The following is a 20,850-nucleotide window of genomic DNA, read 5'->3' as shown; positions in this document are numbered from 1 at the left end:
GAAGAAAGGCTTGACCATGAGTGTTTCCAAGCGAATCTAAATTGTGACGGGAGCTTTCTGTCATTTTCACATTTAATTACGTACTGGCAACAGCATGTACACTCCCAAAAGAGAATTATGGCAGAAATAACCACATGGGATAACATCAAGTTCCACAGAAAAATGTGAGTCCACAGTATAAAGTAGCTGTGTATTTGACCCTTAGTAATGCTGAAAGATGTGTAAAAGTTCTAGACAATCCAGAATTCTCTTGGCAAAACGTGCTCAAGCTGAATACCCTTTCTTTTGACAAAGATATTAAATAAAACAGCATCCATAAATTGGTTCTCAATCCGCCTTTTCCAAGAGCATGGTTTGATACAACTACTTGTTCAGCTCATGAATGACCATAGCCCCTTTTTTGAGAGATGTATCTGTCTGTATCTGGGAAACATGCAGATACAGACAACTGAAGGATGGAAAAATGACAGACCAACAGAAAAAGGCTGTTGTCAGCTTTGTGTGACAGAACTTACTCCAAATTTTGAAGATTGAACCACTGCACCCGGCAGAAGCTTGAGCGAGTGAGCAGTGCTTCCCTGGTTAGCACCACATGCTATAAAAGCCACAGACGTGCTGGGGGCTTCCTGGTGAATACACAACAAATCAATAAGTGCATAGAAACAGGCAAGCATGGAAATGTGTAATTTTACTCTACAGATCAATCTGTGAACTGATCTGTGAACAAATGGAAGCTGTTTACAGTAGTGTAGCAAAGTGATTACTATAATCGGTACCATGAATTCAGTAGAAAAATTCAGTAGGCAGTTTGCTTACTAATACAAATTAGATCAGTGCTGCTATAAATGTGTGCCACGTGGCAGTCTCTAAGCTCTGCTTCAGACATGATATCATAGAGCTTATGCCAAAGGCAAGGAGGTGTTTTGGATCCAGTTCCTTGACTTTTGATTCTTTACCTGTTCAAGAAAGAGAATATGATTTTGGAATGAGTTAGCAGTTCCTACATTCATTGTTAAAATGTGAAATTGCCAATAGGACAGAGTTTTAAAAACTATATTCAGATTTCTACCACTGAAGCAAATTTCTACAAATTTCCATTTAGTTTTTATACATTCTACTTCCTAACCTTTTGGCTTTTATATTTATTTTGTATTTACTTATTTTGATTTTTTTTTCAATAAAGACATTTTAAATTTTACCTATGATTGATTTTATCTACAGCAATTTAACTCTGGGTAGTGAGCCCCCCAGGACAAAATTGAATTGTGAGTTGCTTATCAGTAAGAGAACAAATATCTGACTATAGGTAGCTATTAATTTAAGCAAATTATGGGATTAATAAGTAATGAAATTTTGCCCTTGTGGGATTTATCTATTCTCCATTCGATAGCGTATCACTTGAAAATATTTTGATTTCAATCTACCTCAAAGCTGTGCTTGGCTTTTGTTTTTCAAAAGTCATCAGAGCTGATGAGATGATTTTTATGATGCAGAGTGTACCACTGGGAGCATTTTACTACTGGTAAGAGAAACTACACTTTTCCCAAATCCTGGTGTAGAATTGCATAATTTATTTTTCAAGGTATTCTGATCAAATTTTTGAGTTCACTTCAGATGAAACAAGAATAGCAAACCAAATACCATAAATATCTGCTTTTCCCACGGGGAGCCTGAAGGTTGCATTAGGGTTGTAAGAGAGACGATGAAGAAAAGAAAGAAAATAGTCTGTGGTTTAAAATCAACCAGGAGCAGTCACGGAGCAATATGTGGCACAAAAGGCAGTATGTCAAAAGGAGGACAAAAGAAGAAATGCCAACAGAAGCACTTTTATACTAAATGTCCCCTTGGCACAGAGAAAAAAAGCAAAGAGTGAACTTGACAAGGCTGAAAATAAATTTGACAACCCCAGACAAGAAATGCAAAATGACCTCAGCTATACTGATTTGAGTAAGCAGTGGTAGAGATATGGCCAGAATAAAAAAACATGGGTTCTTTCAAGAATAAAAATTTCTGAGGACCATAGAAACTGCTGTTTATAATGAAAGAACTCTGAATGGGTCTAACATCCATACAGAATCTCCTTACAATGGGACTTGCAGTGATTTCACTGGGCAGGTTTCTTAAATAGCACCATGTGCTGCATTTTTTAAACCACAGAAACACTGACGAGTTTCTTCTCTGCATGTACCCCTGCTACACTGGTAACAAACCCATTGTGAAGCCTCTTTGGATCTTAGAGACCTTTAGAGACAAAGGGCTTCCTGTTTCTCAGGTTGTCAGCAAATAGATCAGCTTCAAGGTGTCTGGGTGCACCACTGCTACTATCACACTCTCTGGAGGCTACTGGACGTGAAAAAGATTTGAAATCACGACTTCTGTTTCACTTCCATGTAACAAGAACACTTAAGTGATTTTTATGCTGGAGAAATTTTTGGCTCCCGTTTTAATTTAATCATAAGAAATCTGCAAAAATGAAAGAGCCATTGATATCATTAGGTTTGTCCAATTTTCTGCCATAGTAGTGAGACCTCACATTTAATCATTCATTATACTCCGCCTATTGAGAGTCTGTGGATGCTGTGCCATTGCAATTAAGTTTTTTCCTCAAGTGACTTGCATTACTAAAAATGCATAAAAGAAAAAATCAATTAATATTCTATCTTGCATGTGGTACTTGTTCTTTGTGGAGAAAAGAAAGACTGCAGATGTTGCATACTGTACAAGTATTTCAAACTTAATGAGAATTCAGCAGCATTTCAAAAGTAATTCTGTCTTTTCTTTGATAAAAACCCATGAGAATTTGCTTTGGGTCCCTATGAAAAAGAAATCTGAAGTACTTTTCAGCACTCAACAATAGCTGAAGTATTAGAAATCCCGTAGACTGCTTTCTACGGCAACTTTACATTATTGATATGTATCAAATATACCGTCAGTTGAAGGTTTTAGCCATGATGTCATTCATTCAGTTCCGAATGAGAAATAGTTTCAATGTGTTTCCCATTAAGAAAGCTGTTTTTGGCAATTCAAATAAACTTTCAGCTTTATTCTACTTTATAATTACCCAACTATACATTGATCACAGTTGAAATGAGTGTCCAACTCTTAGATTTTTGATCATGAACACTTTAAAAACCATACCTTGCGATGACTGGCACAAAATAATGCCTTCAGGTGTCCTGGGCAATCTTCTCCATGGCCCTAACAGACTGTTTCTACCAAAAAAAAAGCAACAACTGAATGCTCCATCAAGTCTCATTCTTTTTTTTGGAGGATGAAGAGGAGAGAAAAAACATTAGATAGGAGGGGACAAGGAGGAGAAACCTACAACTTCAGCTCTGTGCCTGGAGCATCAAGTCATGAAAGACGTTCTTTACATAACACCTTGATTTTGAGAGGAAAATCTGTGGTAAAAGTCAAAAACAGACTGTTATGTGTATGGCTGTTTGCAAATTTCCTGCAAATGTGCAAAATTCCACATTTTGCTGCTGCTAATAACAGATCTGTATTTTCTACTAAAAATAAAAATGGTGTTCTGCTGTTCTGGCAAACTCTCAAGCTTCTTAGAACAGAGGCTGGGGAGTTTATTGGGTGGGTATGTTACTATGATACTAAAAATAAAGTATCTATCTTTCTTAGTTCCAAGAACTTTGTCCAAAACTCTATTTACTATACATTTTACATACTGATAAACATACTTGCAAATTAAATATTCTTGTATTTTTTTCAATGTTTTTTTTTTTATTATTATTTGTACCTTTTGGGCCCCAAATTTCCAAGACATCTCTCTTCAGCTTCACAGATTAGAGTGTCAGCACTGCTCATTTTCAACCTCTGCAGAGATCTCCGTTGCTGTTAACATATTGGAAATTGCATCTGCTCTGAAGAGGGACTTGCTGACAGATCAAAAGGCAGAAGAAATTTGCAAGTAAAGATTACTTCAGTTGTAACAATCTCCTACCCTGCTGCCATTCTCACTCTCCTGTGTTTCTGTTAGAAAACTGAGAGCAAAATACACCCATCGTTAGTAATTTCTCAAAACAAACAGCTGCTTTATAATGACATTTGAACATAAAAATTGAATGCTGCAACCAGTGGAATGGGAATGGCAGTACAATGAAACATCCAATCTGTCTGTGACATACATTCCTGATGTGGGGACCAAATTCTATTGTCAAGAACTACGTTACTGTCTGATACAGATTTTCATTTAAGAGAAAAAAATAGAATCTTTTACTTGTATTCCATAAACTAAGTTTTCTAAGCATATAACATGATTTGACCTCAATTTGTTTTAAGGTCCACTCTCAGATTGGTTATATATTGGATGCTTCTGTCTTGCAAGAAATGATATTTCTTTTTAAAAGACAATGACTCGCTATAACTAATTAAAGTTATCTAATACAAGCCATCATTCTTCAGGGCATGAGTCAACCAAATCACTTTGTAAAGGAATAAATGTTCCCTATTGAGTTTATATTTCCTTCTAAAAAATTCAAATGTTGCTGTTTGTTTGAGATAGTGCAGCAAATGGAGACATCCTGTGTGAAAAAAACCTGTCTCCTAAACAAATGTGACTTAAGAGAATCTCAAAATTAATATGCGTGCTTTATACCAATCTCTCTTCAGATTACATGATACAATTAATTCCAAAATGCAATTAACTTGAGTATTTATTTACTTAAATAGTGTGTTTCTAACCATTATAAAATGAAGAACAAAGTCACCCGATTTATCTTCTTTATACCATCCATACTGCTGTGACAATTCAGATTGAGAGTTGAAAATCAAAATTGCGTAGTTATTTTTATCTGCAATGTTAATGAAGGAAGTGAAAAATCGTGTCTTGTTGCCCGTGTTAATTCTGTTGTCTGTGATATTTCTTCAAAGAGCTACTACCCCTCAACTGTTTCTTCCCTCTAGGCCACTTGTACCTAAATCAATCCTCTCTTTGATTTCCACTCCATTTAGTTAATCGTATATACATCTCCTGGATAAAATAGAAAAAAAAAACCAAAACATTAAATAACCTTATACATAAACACTAACAAAAATGCACAAGTTTTTATTTACATATGCTACATATGTAGCATGCCTCAAAACATATGTTGCATGAAGATATGCAGAAACTTAGGAACATTTTGTAAGAATAAGAATTTGCTAATTCTTGAAAGTCAAGCAGAACATTGAAAATTTTAGGTTACAACTACAGTTCTATCCACAACATATGATCCTCCTCTGGCAACATATGTTCCATATACAAAATGGAAAATTGAGCTCTAATGACAAAACTGATAGCCAAGAACATTTTTCATTTACACGTAGAAGGAATGCACCCATCTTCTCCTCTAGCTGTGGTAAAACATAGAGAAATTAGGATCCATGCTAGTCACGTGTGAGACAGTGAACATATACACAGATCTTACACATGCACATAACCCGCTTTTCATAATTTTCCACTGAGGGAACTGAACTAACGAAAAGATCCATTTGGTAGTGGATATTTCAAACCAAAATACAGGATGTCTTCAAAATTTGATTGATACCATTGGCATTCCTGCTTGTCAAGGTCTTATTTACTTAATAAACCTCTGACAGGATCAGAATATGACAGTTACATCAAAGTTACTCCCTCAGTGAGTCATTCTGCCAGTGACTTTTTATTTCAGCCTCTATAGAATAACCCATCCCTATGTTGCAGAAACAAAAACCAGGAATCATCTGCATTTCCTCTTGCTATGATGTTGACTGTCACCAAACAGAGATCTCAGTCAATGATTACAATCCTCTTTTTACTGGGCATTTACCCAGTGTAATATTCTAAGACATAATCTTTCTCATCTCTCTCAAGATAAATTATACTTTTTTTTGTTACAGTGCTCTTTGCTATTCAGTTGCCTTTACAGCATTTAATGCAGTAACATGGGAAAAACAAACATGAAAGTGCTATCAAAGACTGAAGTGTCTACATCCATTCAGGAAGTACAGTGAGCATATTGTCATTCTTTGCCTTGCAAGACATCACCTCATTTATTCAATCACCAGGATTAAAGGCTATTAAATCATCATCTTAATTCTTTTTCTTTTCATTATCTAAATCTTATAGCATAAAAATATTATCCTGAACATGAGATACAATTCCTCTTTGTTGCCAGAGCCATGCAATTATGTATACATAATATTCTTAAAGCTGTGCTCATTTCTAATTCCCCAGAAACTCATAAAAACATCTGTAGAATTAATAACATATTCATATTACAGAGAAAGGAAGGAAGAAAGGGAAGAAGGGAAGAAAATCTCCATTGATTACTTTCACTAACGTGCTGGCTGTGAAGGTTTGAAGAAACATGATTATCTCTTGGGATCTTTTACAAACTATCCTTTTGCTTCCAAAATAACCATTAATACACACACAGCCCTTTTTTTCTCTTTTCTCACAGACACACTCTCCTTTTCCTCTTTTTTTTTTCTTTCACTCATCTCTTCTTTATCCTTTATCTATTTCTTTGTCTTCTTTCAGAATAACTTCCACTGTTCAGATTCTACCATAACTTTAACTTTGAGTGGACCTATTGCCTTTTAATCAGGATACAGAGCATGAGCATCACAATTCCACAAACTCTGCAGGGAGCAGCCTGCACTGCAAGATGGCTTGCACTGAATAAAATTGAGCTGCTGGAGAGGAGGGGAAAGAGAAAAGCAAAACTAATCCCTTTCTTTCATTCTGCATCAAATACTTCTTTCTCAGATTCTAGTCTGAAGATTATCGTTAAATATCTCATTATGTTCTTTAGTCTGAATGTAGCAAGAATTTAGATACCAGGTTAATCTTAAGCTTACAGTTATTCATCAGAGTGCTTTACCTAAATGGATTCCCTGCTGTTCTGCTCTTGCATAAACATTCTTAATCAGTTGAGGTGAATTACAAGTTTAATACAGGTAATGAAAGAGATTCTATATACTCAACTTTTTGGGAATAGACATTTCTTATCACAGTTTGGAAAATTACAAAAATAAAACTGCATATTAATTATTAAAATTTAATTACATTTGCTAGAGGTTTTTTAATCATTCAAGTCAACAACTTGTATGTTAAAAACTGAATGTATTTTGAAGATTTCATCTTCTGACAGTATAAGTTAGCAATTACCCAAAGTATTTCCTGGCTTTTTTTTTTTTTTTTTTAATTTTAAAGCATTCATACTTAAAGCTGATCGAGAGAGCTAAAATTCATTGTCATTCCCTTTATGTATTGTGCCTGTAACTGTATAAACAGCATAAGGGTTCTTCATGGAAAAGGTTTCACACAAATCTTATATAGCAAAGAGAGAGTACCATAAAATTGTCTATCATTTTTATCTCTTCTGCAGGGACAGAAAAAGCCCTGCTAGAATGTGATGTACTTTGCCAGCTCTTGTCAGAGCTGGATTATATATCAAACATGCTCTGACAGCAAAATGTCGCTCTTGCTTTCCTCCACAATATGTAGCAAGTAGCACTATGGCCACCTAGAGAACAAGCCAAGAAGTTTCTTTTTTTTCCTGGGAGAGTCAAATAAAGCTGGTTTTACACCCTGGATAAAACTAGAAATATTCAAAGACTCTTCCCCTAAATTCCTCCTCTCTTTATATTCAGTACTTCCGTGAACTTCGTTCATTAGGACTGGAAACTTGTAAGCAAGCCATTAGGAATAAATATAACATACGCTCCAAGTATGGTATTATCATCCATTCAAACTCTGTGATTAGAATATAAAAGTGCAGCAGGTTAGGCCACAGGCAAGAGCCTCAATGAGGTTTTCTAACTCCTGCTTGAAACACTCATATTTCTTATGAAGTAGTATATGCTTGAGATGACAAAGCGAGGCAGCCCTTCTCCAGTGCTGTTTAATGACATGGGAGCACTTCCAAGACATTCAAGCCTCTGTTCCTCCCTGTTCTCTGAACAGAACCCCAGGATCTTACACTTTTGTTTACAACCTTCTTTTTTCATGTTTTCTAAATGTGACTAGCATAAAAATGTAACATAATTAATTACCAAAGAGACTTGTTAAATTTTCACTAGATATTGACCTGAATATTGTTTTAGGTTTGGATCATCTGCCAAGGGATAAAAACAGTTATTCACACAGTTTTACTCAAAGCAGTTCTGTTGTCACAATAATGCATGACTAACTTCCCAAAAATAGAAAACATGCATTCCTCCCTCAGTTCCAAGGACCTGACACAACCCCCACATTTCATGAGAAATGCATACTTTGATTCCTGAGTGACTTCCAGCATCCCTCAAGAAAATAAAACACATCTGTTTGACATAATGACTAAGTACTATAAGCAACAAAGAGTTTCAGTCCACTGGAGCAACCGAAGTAACAGACACCTACCAGAAGAACAATCTTCAAACAGCAGTCACACCATTGCTGACCTCTCAGATCTCAATTCTGCACTTACATAACTCAAAATGTACCCAGCCCCCCACCCCCACTACCACTTTTTTGTCTGCCTCTGTCTTTTTGTTTCCATCTCAGCAGTATTCTCTGACACTGCTCACTACAGTCCCAGTCACAACAGCACAGTCCTAGGGGTAGTGCAGAAAAGAGTCTGCACAGCCAAAGCAGGACCTCAAGCCAGAGCCTCACAGCTGGACCTCCAAAAGCACTTACTGACACTTTTAAGACAAGTATAGGAGAAAAGAATTTTAACTAAATTGCACCAACTGGAAGGAAAACTGTCTTATGTCCATCGCAATTTCTCCCTAACTAACCACTCATCTCTCTCCCAAACCTGAATTCCTCATCAGTATCTCCTAAACTGTGCATAAGTTTAACACAGCATGGTTAGAACCAGGACATTTGGTCCTATTTAACCGGGTATTTGATGTCTCTGCTTTAGATTTGACAAAGAGCTGTATCTGAAAATCTGTCTAAAGTTTTCAGGTACATCTGTCTTTCTAACAATGGCTCTTAGATGATCTTAGAAATCTTGACTTTTTCACAATATCCAGTCCCTGTATACAATGCATAAAGAGAAGGTGAGGACAGAAACTAAAATTTCCTTTTTTTCTCATATTAAAGAAACTTCTGGTCTCATCTCCCTCACTCTGGATGCTTTGTACTGACAAGCTACAACAAGCAAAAGGACATTTCTCCCATGTCATGGTTGGATTTTCCTCACAGAAATAGGACACACTAGTTTGAACAATTCATTACTAGCAATAAATGGATTCTGTTTCCTGTTTCCAGAAGAGCTCTGATCACAATGTTGTTTCACAGAATCACAGAATCACTGAGTGATTCTTCCCAGTGAAGAACTGTAAAAAAAGATTCCTGTCATATTTCCAAGAAGCTCTTTCCTGGTAAGAGCAACCAAAAGGGTCTGACTGAGGTGTTTAGATAAGTAATATTGAGCTGAAACAGTCAGTTTCAGCCAAAGAAATAAAATCCTACTGAATTTGAGACTATAGAACTAAGGCCTGAATTGTCAGGATCATTTGTATAAATCTTAAGCTTAATTACAATAAAAAAAACCTATCTGTTAAGAACATAGGATGCGTCCCATCACAACTGTAATCTACAGGTTGAACATTTTCACAGCCCAGTATTTAGTGTTACCCAGAAAATGTGAATATGAACATAAAAGTTAATCAAATTGCAAATGAGGAAAAGAATAGTTTATTTTAAACATAAACTCATTATTTCTGTGTTATTTTTGCTTTGAATTCAGAAACACAAAAATCGTTTGCCCTATTTTTAGCCTGTCATTCTGTAGGATTATAGAAAAAACAACATGTTAAGTGTAAGCTTTGAAAGTCATGCTTATCCAAGTGTAATTTTTCTACCCTAGGTTCTAATAATCAAGGACTTTCTATATCCCCAAGAATGTGTTCAGGAGATGAGGTGCTTTCAAGCCAAAATAGACTCCAGACACATCAAAGAAATCAAGACAGACTGGGGAAAAAAAGCAGTTCTTCTTATGTTTTATTCATATTATTGTTAATTAAGATTTGATTAAGAGAGTTACTTTAAATGTGTGACTGTCTGTTTCTTCCACTAGCAAACAAGGAAACCTAGTAACCCAAGGAGCAATATACAGTGAAGTGGAAATGCAGTCTGTCTTTCCCTGTGTGTAAATGTAGATAGTTGGAAGAACATGACTACTCCTTTCTAGGTAAACATGTGTACTTCAGATATGATCTCCCACTTGGCAAATAAAATGTGAATCCAAGAGTGGAAGGACTGCTTTCTATACTGTGTAGCAGGGGAAGATTTAAATAGGCTAACTGCACAACCTATAGTTTCCACTGATTTGTAAGGGAAATAGATAACTAAGTAGTGAGAATTCAGTTATTTCACTAAGAACTGTCATCTGGGCTACTGTGCCATGCGATAAGATTTTGAAAACAAGCAGGCTGCTTGACTCGTGGTTGGTAGATATTAACCCTCTGAATTCATGTAAAAATAAAACACTTAAATGGGCAAACTGAAAACAAAATCCATATTCATACAGGGCCTCTTTTTCAATTGTTCTTACCGCTACTGTTCACCCACAAGTCTCATGTGACAGAAAGGATATAGCAGCTAATGCACATAGAAGACGTTGCTTGTTCTGAAAAAACCCTGTCTGAATTTTACATATCATTTAGTACTTGGAAGTATATTTAAAGTTAAACCAAATACATTTTTTGGAACTACTTTGATTTATACTACTGACACCCTATAGTTTTTGCATTACAATTAATCTGTCTTACCACTGTGTCAACAATGGAGATGGAATGGTAATTCAATGTTTACTTAAGCACATAATTGCAAAACTTACTTCAGAGTTCTGTAAACCTACCCCCTTGTAAAATAGAGCTCATCTTCTGCAATCAGGTAATAGGCCACTGATATAAAAGTCTATTAAGAACAGAAGATACAACAAATTCTTATGGCACAACTTTCATTTGCATTTCTCTGAATTCATCAAAATGGTTCTTGCACTTAAATGCATTTTAATGGCTAATGAAAGCTCTCTCAACTAAAAGAACATGCAGCACCCTCAGCCAACACAACATCAACAAGAGAACAAACCTTGGCCTGAATAAATAATTATGCAAGTTCATATGCAGAGAAAGACAACCGAGTAAATCTTGTGCTTTATACGCACGATCATGGAGTGCAATTTAGTAGCACAAAGCACCAAATCTCTGAACAATCTCCAAAGCAAAACAAAGAAGCAGACAAAAGAATCAAATACTTGTAATAGGACTGTGCTGAATCCTGGCTAATTACTCTTACCATTCAGCAGAGATAACTTGCCCTGGGAAATCTTTGAGTCCCAGGGTGGGCCCTGGCAGCACAGACCTGCCTAGGGGTGGCTTACAGGAGGCAAACCACTTTCTCCCCTCTGATACAGGAGAGGTTCAGTAAATCAATCTGTTGATGCCACTTTACAGCCCCGAAGATACAGCATAGAAAGGATACAGAACCATATTCCACAGGGAGAAATTCTGGCCTTTCCCTATAGGGAAAGGTGGACTAGATGCCAACTGGAGGAGAGACAGTGTCTCTCTCACTGTAGTGAATCCCAAACAGTTAATGTCAGCATCATCTGCTTTTACAGTCATAAGACTTTACCTCTGGCTGGATTTTTTTCTTTCCTTTAAGTGAATTGGTCACTTTACCTGATCTGAAACACAAACCCCTGGGGTCAATAGGCGGTGATGTCCATTTCACTTCTGCAATATTTCAAGGCTGGTTTTCTGACAGGCAAATAAAAGAGCATTCTTCAGAGAAGGAGAATATAAACATTGCCCTAGTTGAAATGTAGCTGGGATGGTTCAAGCTGTATCTGGTATACTTTGAAAAAGTATCAGACTCAAATTGCACAGCTTCTTATTGCGCTTCCTTGAACTTTGACCATCCATCAACCAAGTATAAATTGTACTGCTACTGTTTTTTCTATGTTTCTTCTAATACATAATCATGTATACTGCCATATCTTGCTGATGGACAGAACTGGGGCTTTGTTTTTCCACTCTTTTTAAACTATTGCTCTTTCTCATATTTATGTAACAGTTGAAAGTCCAAAAGTCAGCAATACTTCATTTTCTTCTCTTGCTTGACTTATTAGACATTTTCATGCTTCAACTGCCCAAGAATATTAAGCTTTCTCAGTCTATCCCTTTTCCCTTTCTCATCATTATTTTTGCGTAAGCTCCTTCATCAATCTTCCCTTGAGCCATACATTTTAATCTGCCTGTGGTTTAAAATTGCAGTGAGATGGCCAGTTCTTCTAAATGCACTGCTTAGCACGAGCATGACCATCTAACTCCTTCCCTTATGTCAGAGGTCTTCCAACCTCTCAGTTTATCTCAGATAATTATTTCCGCAGATATAGATTAATAGAATGGTTTGGGTTGGAAGGGACCTTCAAGACCATCTAGTTCCAACCCCCCTGCTATAGGCAGGAATACCTCCCACTAAACCAGGTTGCTTGAAGCCCCATCCAGCCTGGCTCTGAATGCTCCACAGCCTTTTTTTGGCAACCTGTTTCAGTGTCTCACCACCCTCACAGTAAAGAATTTCTTCCTAATATCTAGTCTAAATTTACCATCTTTCTATTTAAAGCCATTTCTCCTTGTCCTGTGGCTACATGCCCTTATATAAAGTCCCTTCCCAGCTATCCTGTAGGCCCCCTTCAGGTACTGGAAGGCTGCTATTTCGTCTCCTCAGAGTTTCTCCCAACTCTCTCAGCTGTCCTCATAGGGGAGGTGCTCCAGCCCTCTGATCATCTTCATGGCCCTACTCTGGACCCACTCTATATGTATCTAATCTCTTACCTAAAAATTTTTGCTGCACTATTCACTTGTATACTCATATAATAGGGAAAAGTCTTCTTTACCTTTCTGCTATAAAAACCATTTCTTACAATGCATAAGTAGTCACTGAGGAGAGGATGTCAGTTCTAAGAGTCTATGGAATGAGAAATAAAACCATAGATTTTATTGTTATTAAATTGTTATTTAATTTAATTACCTAGACTTGTGTTCTTAAAACTACATAGTCTGCAGGAGAAGCTTACTAGACATCACTAACATCTCTGAGGCTTAAGACTTATGCTAATGAAATAAGAATAATATGTAATCAAAACTGAGACCTGACACGGGGAATCTGACTTACAATATAGATTACCCAGATGTGCTTTCTGTGTTTTCTTTCATCAGAAGCCAGCTGTCAATAGCACCACTGTCTGCTCCTTCTGTCCTGTGTGTCTCAGATACAAGAAGCCCAGCCTTGTTGATGGAAAGGCAAGTACAAAATGTGTTTCACCACTGAACAGAAGTAGTCAGTTCCAACAGATTACTTGACAGAAAGTGTAGAAATAATCCACATTCAGAAACTTTTTGTGTCTATAACAACCATATTTTGGTTGAAAATTCAGGGTTTTTTGTTACTCTCTAAAGGGTTTACAGGTATGACAGATATGTTCACTTGAGGCTAACGGATAGAACCAGAAAAATAAACACCTGAGTAAAAAATTTGTCAAGGTGGATTACAAACAAGGTCTGGATGACACTCTGGGAATATCAAATATTTCCTACTTTGATAAGTAAACAGTCAGGTATTGTTTTGGTTTTGTTTGTTTGCTTGCTTGTTTGTTTTAGTAAGTGCAGAAGTTTCTATTCCATCTAATTGCCCCAACCAAAAAGAAGATAGAGTAAAAAGTTTAAAAAAAATCATTTCGGAATCAGAACTTTCCAATCTTTTTGTTTATAAGTAGAGCTTTTGTACAAACTGATCTGCATTTTATCAAGAGAAATTAATGAATACTTTCCAAACTTTCAAAAATAATTCATTTAGTCAAAAAATATTTTTTCAAAATTTTGATTTGTCCAATGACCTTAAAAATTAAAACTTTAAAATGAAACTATGCTCAAATGCTAAGAAAACAAACTTCCTAACAGATTTGTACTTTTTAAATATACTTAGTGAACACAACATTATTCTCCTTTTAAATGTTTACATTCTAAAAATAAAGAACATTAAAAAAAAAATCCACTCTGTTTCATATCTGTTCACTTTCTACGTTGGCAGAAAAACTGCAAAACACAACAGCCAAAGCTCTTACAGTGCCATAACTAAAAGAATTACCAAGTACGTTAATTTTACTGATCCCTCTCTGAGTACTTATTGCTTATTTGGAGATATTGTTTTTTATTTCTTACATTCTTATAAATTTAGCAAGTATTCCTTCAAAAATTGGTCCACAGTTTTGATAGCTAATAGCAGAATGCATACTTTCTGCAAATTGACACAATCTATTTTACTGTCTACCATGCTTTGAAAAGCCTTTGATTCATGCAGAACATTTTATACACTGAACGATAACAAAATGGACAACAGAATTATCCCAATCAATCAAAAATGCCTGCTGACTGCACTTTAGAAAGAAGATGCATAAGCAACACTCTTCAAAAAGGCGGATCTGTACTTTACAAAACTGATCTTATCATCTGAATGCAAGTCCATAAATCATTTCAGCATTACAGTGTAGTAAACTGCTAGCAGTTGGTTTTAATATTTATAGTCTACTGTACATTCTTACCTAATTTGCTAAAAAATAAATATACAGACTGGATTTTTTCTGTGAAAGAAGCCAACACATGCATGTGTAAAACCTATTATTTTAACCTCTATGTTCATCTGTCAATTCCCTTTCATCTACAAAAAAATAATTCATTTAAGTGTAGAATCACTTACTATATGATGTTTTAGAAATGTTACTTGTTTCTTTTGCTCCTGCAATCCAGTTTAAGTAAAGAAATATAATTGTATCTCTATCTGAAACATTCTTGCCTCACCAACACCATGCATCCAGCTGGCCTTAAAATGTTTTACAGTGCTACAAGTAGAGATGAAAACTTCAAGAGTGTTGTAGTTCGTAAAAAGATCTCTGCTTATGCAGTATCCAAGTCAGGCCCATACCTATATGTTTTAATTTATCAGACAGAGAAGAATGTCTGGTCCAATAATTAAGCTTAGTCCATTCATAACGGCAGTTCATTCTGTAGCATTACCAAAAGATTACGTTCTTAAATAAATACTAAATCCTTCTCATTAAATTCACAGGGCATAATCTAGATTTTTGGCTGAATAAATCCAACGGCACTTGTTAGATGCTTAATAAAGCAACTTTTTGTATCAAAGCATATACCAATTAATAGGCTGCTTTGACAATATAAACAACTGTAAAGTTGTTAAAGAAATTTATTGAAAAAATATGTCTCACTTACCAGGCAGACATGAGTCATTCCACCATGGGTGTACCTCATACTCAGAAAATGCATTTAAGAGGCATGAGTTCTCTGTCCATAATCTTGTTTGCCCTAAAGCAGTTGTAGATGGTCATCACAGTGTTGTAAGCGTGCCTCTGAAATACTGCAACTGGGGGTCTCTCTATCAATCAGAGCACAGAAATAGCAACTGGAAATATTGCTGTAATTTCCTAATGATCTAACAGTATTATTATTGTTTACTTTGGAGACTTCCCCATAGTCAGACCAGAGCAAAGTGCAGAGAGTCATCACAAGCGATAGTCTTGAAACAAAGAAAGTGCTGTGTTCCAAATAAACTGCTATTTCAAGTCCCAGTATTTATTGTAAGATTACCCTACCCATCTCTTTTCCAAGTGTTCTCCCAGAACAAATTAATTTGCATCAGATGGTCTGGATTACACCAATACAGAAAAATTTCTTATGGAATGGAAAAGAAACAGCAAGTCCTGCCATACCCTCTGTGGCCCATCTGCTGAGACTGTTCTTGGTTTTGGAGTATTTCACCAATGCACGTTTACCTTTGAGAAACCAGTGTCAAAGACTTAAATTCAGAAAAATCAGACCTGAACTTCTTGCAGTCCCTTTTATCTATAAACCAGATGTAAAAAAATGATTTAAATTCTGCTGGAACATTTGGCTTATATTTTTTAGTTCAGTAGATTTATCCTTCATCTTGTGTGAAGGTTTACATAGTACAGTCAGTGCCACACATGTGACAGCTGTGAGTCAGATTGCTGGAAATAATGAAAAAACTTTAATATCAGGAGGATTTTTTGTTCAGAAAAAAACTGCTTACAGATACTAATGGTAGCCAGTAGCCTGTAGAATGGCCATGGGTCATGTTTTTCAGCTTTTTTTCCTGCAATCACAAGAGACAGAAATGTACTTTTTATGTATAAAGGTGACCTTCCCACCCAGTCCTACGAATCTAGCACATGCAGCTTTAAAAGCAATACTAAATACAGAAAATTCTGTACAAAACTAAAAGACAATATGAACCAAGTATGAAATGTGTGTGTCAATATCAACTGCATTTTTGAGGATGCTATGGGTTATTTATTTTACTGACATTTTTTCATTAGGTAGCATCTGGAAGCTAACTGAGAGGAGTTTCTATTGTATTATGCAGAGTAATATAATATAAGAGCTCAGAAAACAACAGAATGAGTTGCAAAAGGAGTACAATGTTTGCTTTCAATCAATGGCTGACAATTCTCCAAAAAGAAGCTGTGCTACCACTTTGGGATAGTTTGCTACTTTTTCCTTGTATACCTCTGGTGAGTTTCCATTTACTCAATGTCACATTGAAAACCTTGTTAAGGGCAAAAGGGAACACATCACAAACGTTCAAAATTTACTGCTAGCATAGCTAACATTGTAATAGGTTAATAATCCAAATTGTATAATTCATAGAAAATAGTAATATTATAGGAATAAAATATTCATTACACAGTGGTATCTCACTACCCAAGCAATTGTCAGGGCTTAGCCATTGCCCTCTGCCCTGCTGTTAGTCCAAGCTGCAGCCAGGTTGCGGGGTGGCACTACCAACTGCACTGCCAGGGTCAGAGCAGAGCTTTCTGCTAGTGATGATCACACTTAGCGAGCTAGCACAAGTTATTCACACCTTTATGTTAGTCATTTTTATGCCTATTTTACCTTCTTATTGTTTTTCTTCACTACTTTGGCTTTATTATGATTTTGATTGGATTTGAGATTTCTAAACAAAAACAACTGCAGAAAAGTAAAAAAAAGTTCCTAGTATAAATTTCTGGTACTTGCAGAAGAATGGAATGACTGAACCAGCTAAAGAATGAGTAAGAATAAACAAACAAAATGTCTGATGGTGATATTTCAAGATTGAAAAATCACTCATACTACAAACCCTGATTTTGTATTGCTGATGTTGATCAAAGCCAGCAGATAGAAGACTGTCCAGTCTATCCTATGTGCACAAGACAGGACCACTTATATCATGCTGCAACCTAGCAGTAAACAGTGACAGAAGTTCTTGGACTGTATCCTCCCACTGCTTTAGTCTCTTGGTGTAAATGGAGGCTATTCTTCAGTCCATAATTTTCTCTAAATCTTTGGTGCACATCTCTCTCCTCCTGCCTGACTGCTGCAAGTTTTATGAAGACCAACGCCTACCTGGAGATGATGGAGTTGTAGTAAGATAGTAAGATATTACTTATCCTCTGCTCCGCAAGAGCCCGTAGTAGCTGGGACATCATTATGCACAGTCCACTTTGGTTGCATCCTGACCAAACATTGGAGAGAAACAACTCAGAATTTCACCCCTGTTCAATCCTGAGCAATTTAAGCAGGAAGGAAATAGTCACACTTTATTAAAGGATAGCCTAAGCTGGCTTCAAGGGTACTATGTGCAGGGCCATGTTCTTACAGCTCCTCAAGATGAATTTTCCTCCAGCTCCTTAATTCAGACAACAGTACTGTTACCCAAGATGGCTTTAACTCTCACCCTCAAGATTGAGCCAAAGTGCTTGGGGTCTTCACAGGGACATTCAATGGTTCTGGTGCATGTTTATGTGAAATATCATGGGGTTCCACAGGTAGGGATTTGTTTCCTCTGCTGTTGTCTTAATCTTACCTTTGTCACATGGGAAAGTGCAGCTAAACATACTTACCGGTGATGAACTCTCTGAAATCTACAAAAGAAGATGCTAATTAAATTATTTATGATTATTTCTAAGCTATGCACATAAGGTTAAAGTATCTTTTTTTAGATCTATTGAACATACACTTTCCCAGATAAAAGCCATGCTAAAACAAGTTCCTTTTTCACGATGGCTATTGAATGCAAGACAAATTAGAGCAAAAGTGCCACCTAGCGACTAATCTCTTGAAATTCAAGATGTTTTAGTATTCATGAAAGTATTTCTCCTTTTTCCTGAAATATTAGCTGGTCATGTCGTGGACATTAAAGAAATCAGAGGCTTGTTGAAAGCCATCCTAATATTTCCGTAGACATGTAGGAAAACTTCACTGTAGAGAAGTATACATCCTCTTTCTTTATTCAATTTCTTTTTCATGTTTATAGCTATGTCAGTTGCTCCCATAACCTTATTTTGCTCATCTTAAAGTTTTGGGTTCCCTGAAATCCAAAGTTTTGGCATATGTGGGTTCACCCAATATGCCCAGTATGCAGAATTTATCAACTGTTCGCCAGAGTTCTAAGGACGAGATAGTTCAGAAAAGTAGCTGCATTCTGTGACTGCCCACAGATTTATGGCTTCAAGGCACTTGTCAAAGCAGTCAGGTCCCAGAAAGTCCAGAAGAGAAGAACAGCCCTGAAGTTGACATATCTTTGCCTTTCTCCTTCTGTTCCTTCTCAACCCCCTCATGGTATTCCACTGCTCTCTTCTCTCCTACTCAAATGATGTAAAATAACTCTTTCACATTTCCACTGCACAACCTCACTAAAAAAAAACTCTTACAACATTCAATAAACCTTGGCAACCATAACAGACCTGTAAATAACTCTAATAAATCTATAGACATCTATAACACATTTTTCAATACAAAGACCGCAGGAAAAGCAATTAATTTACTGCTCCCGAAAATGCTTGCCTAGAAATACATAAAAATTCACATCTGCTATTATTGTTGCCTTTTATTTGAGGCGGAAATTTATATTATTATGTTATAATGCAGATATTTCACAAATTATATGAGTTAATAATAATTTTCAAAAAGAAACCTTCATACATACTGGAAATTAGACAGGGAATAAGTATCCACATTTTAATTTAACAGTTCTTCTACTGGAAGGACTGCCACTGTGAATGGATTTCATTCTATCCAGATCCTTCCTTGCTTTTCAGAGTCTGCAATGCAGCTTTCATCATGCCAGAATAATTCTTTTTCACAAAATAAATAAATCTTATACTAAAAATCTTATAACAAATGATTCCTTTCCCTCCCTCTCTAGAAGCATGGATTTTGTACATCTTTACCATAAGAATTTTGGATTCCTCTGGGTAGAAGCAATGAGAGGTTTCATGTCTTCCCATTCCCAGCTCAGGTAATTTTCAAGAATCATAGATTCACCAAGGATGGAAAAGACCCCCAAGATCATCCAGTCCAACCATCCACCTACCACCAATATTTCCCCACTAAAGCATGCCCCTTAGTACCACATCTAAATGTCTCTTGAACATCTTTAAGAATAAGACAATGTATTTCAGACTCAGTCATAAGGCAGAGCATCAGCTGTGAAAGAAACACATTGCAACACCAGTTTAATGGAAAACTGGTTTTGTTTAGTTTACATTCTTATTAAAATGACTACAAACTGAAGAGTCCACTTGAGCAACTCCACAGCCTGCTTTATTTTACAATGAACAAACTGCCCTCCAGACTATCATTGTGTGCATGAAGTGTCTCCTCTGTGCCTGAACAAGACTGTAAATTTCTGGGAACAGGGACCTTATTTGTACAAAGTTTCAGGGCAGACTAATGCCAACATTCCCCTGAAAGATTTCTGCTGATCTGGTATAAGCGAGATGATGTGCTTCATTGATTTTCAGTAGAAATAAAGTAGAATATAAAACAGAATATAAAACACTGCCAGAGACACTTACCATTAATCAAAATAACAACTAAAATACTGAAGTTTATGTTCTGTATAACATAAAGAGGGGAAGATTTAAAGTATAAGGCCAGATTTTTGTTTGATGAGACTAAAAGAGGTTTTAAGATCTTGCTTTTTTTTCCTAGTTATTTTTCCCAAACAAAGGAAAAGAAAAGGAAGGAGAAAAAGAAGCCATAAACTGCCTCTCATTTACTCTAAGGTACCTACTGATGAGATTAAGCAGGATCACACTTATTAAGAGATTCTGATGATGTTATTATTATAAGAAAGCATTAAAGGTTCTCAGTTCGGCACTGCATATTTCTTTAGCAAATATGAATTTAGCTCAAGAATTGGCAGATGAGTATTGCAGATGGTCTCCTACTGGTTCTTTATTTGAGAATTTAATCTCTGTTTTCACAGTGACATATTTCCTTTGTTTCTTCAGCAGCTCTTTTCCAGAGTCTTCATTCATTCCCCTTGAGAATAGAACCACACTTAAATGCCAGAAATATTTCTTCTTCTTGTGTTGCATTTGTGCTTTCTATTTTTTCCTGTCCACTCCCAGTCTCTTTTTTAAGTCCATGAATTTTTGACAGCACATCAGAGGATTGCTGATATTTTAAACCAGGTTTGGATTAATCAGAGCATGAAGATAACCTCAGCCTTCAATTTTATCTCCCATTCTACACCTGCATGTGTTTCTCCCACCTTTGCCTTTTGGGCCTCTGAACAGCTGCAGCCAGCACAGAGGTTCTCAAAGCAGGGATCTAGAACACCGAGAGAGTTCACACATGATAGGGGCTCTTAGTAGGGTTAAGAATAGGTACAATGGTTCGTAACCTTGTAGTTATGGAATTTCATTTTTCCTTGGTGATAGTTGCAAATAATGCTTTAAAAAAATAAATGTTCATCTCATTTATGGCAGCTTGATGAGTATTTTT

At 36.3% G+C, this 20,850-nt stretch overlaps 1 long non-coding RNA gene across 4 annotated transcripts in view; it reads right to left on the bottom strand.

Moving 5' to 3' along the window:
* Positions 1-15,264, bottom strand: part of LOC104910740 (uncharacterized) — a 45,496-nt gene extending 30,232 nt beyond the window's left edge. For 2 of the 4 annotated variants that reach the window (XR_014883100.1, XR_014883101.1), the window contains exon 1: positions 516-11,643. This is a non-coding gene — a long non-coding RNA (uncharacterized LOC104910740). The other 2 variants (XR_014883103.1, XR_014883102.1) reach the window with 2 other exon arrangements.
* Positions 15,265-20,850: the final 5,586 nt, after the last annotated feature.

The sequence above is a fragment of the Meleagris gallopavo genome, chromosome 4 (genome assembly GCF_905368555.1).
Source record: "Meleagris gallopavo chromosome 4, MGAL_WU_HG_1.1, whole genome shotgun sequence".
NCBI classification, from domain to species: Eukaryota; Metazoa; Chordata; class Aves; order Galliformes; family Phasianidae; genus Meleagris; species Meleagris gallopavo.
Note: the sequence above shows the minus strand (reverse complement) of the source record. Positions and strands in the feature narration are given on the sequence as shown.